Below are 8,277 nucleotides of genomic sequence, written 5' to 3'. Positions count from 1 at the left end.
CCTTCTTTACATTCTCGCAGATTCTTTCCGAAAAGGCTTTGAGAAATTCACTAAACACCATACATGCGTTTTTGCATCATCATTAAGATTATATATGAAAATATTGGAAAAATATAAACTACCTGTTCTGTTGGCATACATAAAACGTTATGAAGCCTGAGTGTTGGATAATCCATCAATTTATAATTATGTCTTTTTACACGCTTCTTAATTTTTCGATCCCTATCTAAAATTTCTCGGAAGCCGTCAACTTTCCCTTATTTTGAGCCAACAAATATGCAACAACTTCATCATGCATATCTTGTTGCATGATGCCTCCATTACGCTTCCCCTCCTCAGATTTTAACCACTCTTCAATTTTTTCTCTGTTCTCGTGTGTGCTCATGTTAGTTGATTGATCGAGTGGGAAACTTTCAGAAAACACCTACATGTGAACAGAAATTGACCAACCTCGATGAGCTTTTGTCAACTCATACGGAAGAATATACCTGGGCACTAGTTTAGAAATTGTGCAGAGAAGTAGAAACAGATATTGCTTTTTTTAAAAAAAATCACGCAAAACACTATGCTCAAGGTAAGTCGAGATTTTATGTAAATGCGCATCTTTAAGAGACTCTAAAGCGTTACGAATAAAGGCTGCTAGTTCAATACGAGTGTCCTTTTTTAGTTTTTTTTAAAATTACTCTTAAACGTATCAATTTCATGAACGTGGTAAAAAACTCCCTCTTTGACTGGGCCTAATTTGGTTTAATAGCACAAAGCTGACCAAAAGGCACTTTTTTGCAATACAGTGGTTTTCTTATGCTTATGGTAAAAAGTTTCACTTTATTTTGTCGCAAATAATTTCTTTATTTCTTGCAAATAAAACACTTAAAAAATGCGCTCTTTTTTTTAATCAATACTGTAATTTTTCATACATGCACCACATAGGAGAAAAACTTTTAAAGTCAGGCGGCTAAAGCCAGACAAATATTTTCGCCCGACTTTGTATAAGGCCCGACTTTTTGTGGGACAAGCGAAGCGAAATTGTGAAGCATCAAAAAGGCAAAAAAACCCCTGGGGTTAGATAGCGGACAAATTCAATATGTCAAATTGACAAGTCAATTTGTCCAATTGATGATGATGATGGGCATATTTTACATGGCTAGGCTCACAAATTTCGAAGGATATACCCTGTCTATTATTTCCAGGAGGGCTTAGACAGGGAGTCCTAGAGTATTTAATGCTCATTTTGAGCTACGCAATCCCAATTAGAGTCCGCGCTCTCAGACAACTCCCCTGCAACATCCAACAGCCCACGCAGTGTGCTATATCTCCTATTTCCCTCACATGGCTTGGGTTAACCAGGGGCTATGGCAACATTCACTCGCCCATATTGCTGTCTCCCAGAATAACCTTGTCTCCCAGGTCGAGTTAGAACTTTAGCAAGTCGAGCTCTGGTTGAAAAAAAAACAAAATGACTGTTAATACGGACAAAACTGAAACAATCTTTTTCGGCAACCACAGCCAGTTAAAAAAGTTGAGAACAAAACTATCAACTATATGGGTATTCCCTTAAAGATGAGCGAAAAAGGTAAATATCTTGGGGTAACATTTGATCAAAAAATGCAATGGGAAGAGCACATTAACGACATAAATAGAACAATACTAATTAAATACTCTAAAATTAGAACCATTGCATCATGTTTAACACCTCACACAAAAAACCTTTTAATTAATGCCCTTGTCATGCCATATTTCAACTACTGCTCCTCGGCATAGGTTTGTGCCAGCCAAGGTAGATTGGGAAAACTAGAAAAACGATTAAAATGTGTCCGAACCTTTCTTGGGAAAGAGAGGGAATATTCAATGAATAATTTACTCATCAAAAACGATGCCATATTAGTTTTCAAAGCCATGAATCACATTGCTCCTAATTACATGCGCTCAAAATTCCTTTTGACAAAAAACTGTCATAATCATCAAACAAGAGGAGCTTCAAAAAACATGTTCACACTTCCCTTGGTCAACACGGAGTTTGGCCAAAAAGCCTTCCCAATTAGAGCTGCAAAACTGTGAAATAATCTGCCTAATGTATTTGGCAACTAATAGAGATCACTTTTTAACTTTTTAGTTTTTGTTTTTTATTCTTTCTTTTTTTTCAACTTTCACAGATTATAAGTGTTACTATGTTTGATTGAGCTGAGGCAGTCTAAGGTTTATCATTTTTTGTTTCTTTTTGTTGTTCTAGTTAGTGGCCCCCAGTGGAAACAATCCACTGACTACAGGTTTTTGTGATTTTCTGGGCTAGCCATTTTAAATATTTATTATTGTTATTGTTATTATTATTGTTATTATTATTATTATTATTGTTATTGTGTTATTGTTATTATTATTGTTATTATTATTATTATTATTATTATTATTATTATTATTATTATTATTATTATTATTATTATTATTATTATTATTATTATTATTATTATTATTATTATTATTATTATTATTATTATTATTATTATTATTATTATTATTATTATTATTATTATTATTATTATTATTATTATTATTATTATTATTATTATTATTATTATTATTATTATTATTATTATTATTATTATTATTATTATTATTATTATTATTATTATTAAAAGCCGCCAAGGGGAATCGAACCCCGGTCTCCCGCACAAAATCTATCTCGAACTCGCAAGGGACCAGAAAATTTGTTCGAGATAGAGAAAGTTCGAGATAGAGAAAAATTGACAAAAATTGGATTTTTTCGTAAAAAACGTATTTTTAACCTTCAGTGTATCGGGAGTTGATAGAGGTCAAGAGGACTTCTTTTAAAATAAATACATAAAATAAATTTACAGCTTCATTTAAAGAAATCGGTTATGTCTTTTTGTTTAAGTGATGCCACTCTGTCTTCATTATACATTTTTTCGAATTTGGAGATAAGCATTTGCATTTCATTGCCTTTTTCGCAACACATTGCTAGATCTTTCAAAAGATCAATACTACACTCGACTTTTGATCTTGATGGTTTTTCGACAACTATATCAAATGAATCATCCTCCATGTCACTGCCATCGTCTTCAGCTTCGTCGTCCTGAGATTTCCGAAATTCATCAATGATATCCTCATTAGAGATTTAAGGGGCGGTTGCGATAACCTCATCATCCAAGGTCACAAGATCATTAGCACTGAGATCATTTGGTACCAATGATGGATCAGCCTCTCTTAAATCATCCAAACTTTCTTGAAGATCTTTAAGTGGGTCATCCGAATCAGCAATAGCATCCTGTTGTCCTGTAGAAGAGATTCCAGATTTCTTAAAACAATTGATGATGGTTTGTTTAGTTACAGCCTCCCAAGAATCAGCCAGTATCTTCATTCCGCTTAAAATTGAAATCTTTGGCAAAGGTTTGTTGTTCTCCAAAGCACTGCACAGCAAACGTACAACTCTCCTTCGGTAATGCGCTTTTAGACTTCGTATGACACCTTGGTCCATCGGTTGCAACACAGACGTTGTGTTAGGGGGCAAAAAAACGAGATGAATGTTTGTTAAGTTCGAGATCGATGGGTGTGCCTCCTTGTTTGACATTCCTTTCTCGATTTCCCGAATTATTTGACATTTTTGAATTAAAGAAACGTTATTGAGTTTTCTTTTTAAAGCCGACATCTTCACCTCAAGAAGGTTTCTGGTTCAAAACACTGTAAACAATGTTTTGTGAGTGACTTTAGAATTCGAACGTCAAACATTTTCGTTCGAAAATGGAACATTTTAATTCGATTTTTAGTGTAAATAGGTTCTTAAATCCGGAAAAGTTCGAGATAGAGAAAGAAACAGTCACACGGGACCGAGATTTTGGTTCGAGATAGAGAGGTATTCGAGATAGAGAGGTTCGAGATAAAGAGAGGAAAATAGCTTAGAGCCTACACAAATGTCCAAGTGACCGAGACTTTGGTTCGAGATAGAGAGATGTTCGAGATAGAGGGTAGTCGAGATAGAGAGAGTCAACTGTAAACTACGGCGCCACTAAATTGACATTCTCCATCCATTGACATTTAATTCATTAAATTAAAATGCCTCTTCCCACATAATCAGTCGCCAAATTGGAAGTTGAGATAACAAATCGAGACTGCTTCTGAGACATTTCGAAGAATTATAAAGTCGTCAACTTAAACTATCAATGGAGTTCTTTGACTCTCTCGCATGTAACTTTCGGCCAAGGTCAGTCTATCAGCCGACTCCGTATTCCAGTCTGTGGTTTGTACCGTGCTCTTCTAAAGCACTCCACCTTTGTGTTTAAAGGTTACTCAAATGGCGAAAGCGGGAAAGGCCACAACAAATCAAAACGAAAGTGCTTAGGTAAAGCTAGCCGTACCTAACAACGGTACCTTAGTTGTACTTAGAAATTTCGTAATTAGCAGCTATGTGTAAGACCACTTGCGTCTAAGCTCAAAATTAGTAGTTAACATATATCAAAATTAAATTCTCTAACTTTTATTTCGTCTTATTTTAGGTGAATATCGAGGCCGATAATGATGATGCAAAATGGAGCACTCCAGTAACCGTAGTGAATCCTGAGTCCTGATGAAATACCGATGATTATACAGTTGAACTCATGTAATTCAACTCTTCAGGGGTTCTCACGATTTGGTCGAATTACATGAGTTGTCGAATTATAGGATTTCAACCTTTTTTTCGGCCAAATTTTGAGAAAAATAAAATATGGATGCTTTGCGCAGCGTAAAATATTTTGCATTGGCTATAAGAATGGGTACAAGTTTTTTGTTTTAGTTTTGTAAGAATCACTACTTCTATCTTTTCAACAATAATGAACTTTTCATACAATAATTTGTTTTGAAAAAAGTCAGTAATGGAAAACTGTGTCAAACCGGCTAATCTTCTTTGCTTGATTTGCTCTGATACTTTCATATCAAGAAAGGGATCTAACTGCGAATCAGTTGTAAATAATGCTAATCTATTCAGAACTTCGATTGTTTCGTCAACTTCATTTCGCGATGGTGGTGATATTGGGTTCTCGGGAAGCTCATCCTCGTCACTGCTGAAATCTTCAAGTTCAACTGGCTGTGAAACGTATTCGTTAACTATTTGGTCAACATACAATGGTTGAGATTCGTTTGTCACGACCTTTCTGTCAAAATCAATGAGGGTGTCAGTATCAAGGTCTTCAGGTAGCAAGTCTGGCCATGTTTCACGAAGTTAATTCAGGTCAAACTGCAACTCTTCTACATTTTCTTCCTCGCTGTCGTCCTCTACACTATCCATCTCTTTAAATGGATCGTCATCATTATCTATAGCAGCTTTACGAGCGTCTTCGGAGATCCCTGACTTTCGAAAACAGTTGATAATTGTTTTCTCAGTCACATCATTCCAAGCTGTTTTAAGCATCATCATGGCTTCGTGAATTGATGTTTGAGGCAGTTGTTTATCCTTTTCTAATCCTTTTATTATCTTACGAATAACAAGGAATCAGTATTCAGCCTTCAATGACCTGATAGGGAGAAAGAAAGAGAGAGAGAGATAAAAACATATGATAATCTTTCATTCCTGTATAAAGGATTAAAGGTGTTTCCCACTAGGCAAATTTAATAACAAGATGAAAGGAAGATGTGTTTAGTTTAAGCTGATGTAATGTAGCAACTTTTTTTAAAATTTCGATACTGTTTTTTTCTCCACTCGTTTTCCAGTAACAATGACATTAGCAGTGTTTGTTAAATTAGCTCGTAGAAAATAAAAGACTGTTTTAGCATATCGACCAGTTTTTCCTTTCTTTAAGAGACCAATAATGTTTCCATTTTTAGTAACGGTAACAGCATATTTGTCAATCTCGTTTTCAGGTTTCAGACGTGTCGTTAAAATTTCTTCTAAAATTGGGGTCCACTCATGCATATAGGCATGGTATCCTTTTATCATCGAATCGTATTTAAACTCTCTGACTATTAACAATGGAATTTCATAAGTTAAAGAAAGTTTTTTTGCATCGATCTCTATATTTTCTTCCATGCTTCGTGCGCTCAAAGAAGTTGCAAAATCAAAACATTCGATTGCTAATTATTAATCGTACGGAAGACATTCAATCGAAAAATATATTAGACACGATAGAAGTTCATAAAACAAAAAAATACGTACCTGATAAAGCCTTGATCCATTGGCTGCGTACAAGACGTGATATTTGGTGGAAGGAATTGTAAATTAATGGCCTCCAATTCTGAAACATTTGGATGTGCAGGACAGTTACCAACCACCATAACAATTTTTCTTCCTTGTATAGTAAACTTACACAAGCTCGCGTAACCATTCTTCAAAAGGTGTTCCATCTATCCACGATTTTTTGGGGGATCTATACCAGGGGGGAGGGGGGAGGTTACGAACATTTTTAAAACATTCTCGGTTTGGCTGATTACTTTTTCTTTGCATTACAGTAAGTTCCTTGGATTGGAATTCCTCTAAAATGAGATTTTGTTATAGCTACACCAGGAAACATTGCTATTAACGCAAGTTACAGTGATAATGACTTATATTCTTTATTTCATTTGAAGCTTCAGCTGGCATCATAAAAGCGCATTCAAAAACAAACGTTCGCTATGATATTATTTTTCGTTTTTACATGATGGTTTTTACTTTATTCCACCAAAAATTTTCCCGCTGAAGCTACCATTTTTACGTTGTTTTTTTCCCGCAGTTTGTGCGCGTCTTTTTTTATATGACGGAAAAAAGGCCGACACCGTAATGAAAATGACGTCAAAGTACCGAAAATGACGGAAAATCAATAAAAACGCCGTATTACAGTTCGCAACACTTGTGGGTAATGTGGCGTCAACGGAAATTTTTTTAATTCACAGATAATATGGCGATGACCTAAACAAAAGCCGTTTAGAGTTAATTGTGTAGTTATTTATATGGACTTTACTAAATTAAAGATAATTAACTCCTATATATGCGGACGTGTGACACTCGAGGGCTAAAATATGCTGATATCAGCAGCAAAAATCTGAAAATCATAAGGCAGAACCACATTTTTCCAAAATTACCCAGGGTTCCTCGACGTTGTCCATCATATTGGCTAGCGCTGGAACTTGTGAACGAGACGCGGTTGGAAGCTAAGGAATTGTGACTTCGAACTGAAGACATGCTAAGAAATGCCATGAGTGGTGCAAGGAAAAGAAGAGTAAGTCTTAAGTAATTTTTCATTGGATTTGCAAGAATTTGAGGTACTCCACAATGAGAAGTAAAGAACAGAAACTCCTTTCTGATGTCTGATGATGAAAGATGGTCACATCTGGATAATATTTATTTTGTGATTTTAAGCTACCTATAGTTAGTACCATGCCAGCACTCCAGGGGCACATTTGTTATTAAATAATTAAGTGATAAAGTACAAGAGCTAAATATATTTTTATATAGCTAGCTACACAAAAGATTTTTCAAGGCATTCTGTCATTTTAAATAAAGATAGCTCTGCTAGCTATTTGGACCTCACATAACATTCCCACTTTCTCTGAGCTGGATAAGGTAGTAGGTCCTAAACCTGTGACACATTTTATCTGTTTGAATTATTTTGAATCCTGAGAATCACTTTTGAATGTTTTCTGTACACATGGCTTGTCAAAATTGATATGCTGTCAAAAACAGTTTATCTGCGTCTGAAAAAATGGCTAAATTCAGGAACTCAGAAACTATGATAGTAGCAAAAACAATTTTTGGGTTCATTTCATCAAACTGGTCTAAAAACATATAATACTAAGTTTCAAGTCATTATTTCAATTTTTACTGACGTAATAGGACTTTTACTTAGTACAGTTAGCATAGTTTTTCATATCGCTGACACCAAAATGGCTGCAGGGACTAATCGGTTTGAAATTAATTTATAATATTTTAATAACAACCTTTTTTTCTTTGTGTTTTTCCTGCAAAAGTTGTTGCATAGCTTATGTATATGACATTATGATAAGGACGAAAAAGTTACCGACATGGGTTTTAAACCTTAAAAATTTCCAGCGAGAAATTTGAAAACTAATAAATGACAAAATCGCAAAAGTTTATGTTAAAAACTTAATTTTTGTTAATGTGAAAGTAATCCACTTGAAGGTTTTTCTGAGGTTTTTTATGAAGAAATCTTCCATATTACCCATATGGGGTAACTTGATGAATAATGAATTTTCCCGCAGGTGTTCTGTAGTATGTGTAATATAATTTTAAAAACTGTGATGTAATTTTCCACTTAAGTTTTGACTTTTAACCCAGCTAAAAATCTCAGCCTTGTCCTT

The sequence above is a fragment of the Hydractinia symbiolongicarpus genome, chromosome 12 (genome assembly GCF_029227915.1).
Source record: "Hydractinia symbiolongicarpus strain clone_291-10 chromosome 12, HSymV2.1, whole genome shotgun sequence".
Classification (NCBI taxonomy): Eukaryota; Metazoa; Cnidaria; class Hydrozoa; order Anthoathecata; family Hydractiniidae; genus Hydractinia; species Hydractinia symbiolongicarpus.
This window is presented reverse-complemented; position numbering follows the sequence as displayed.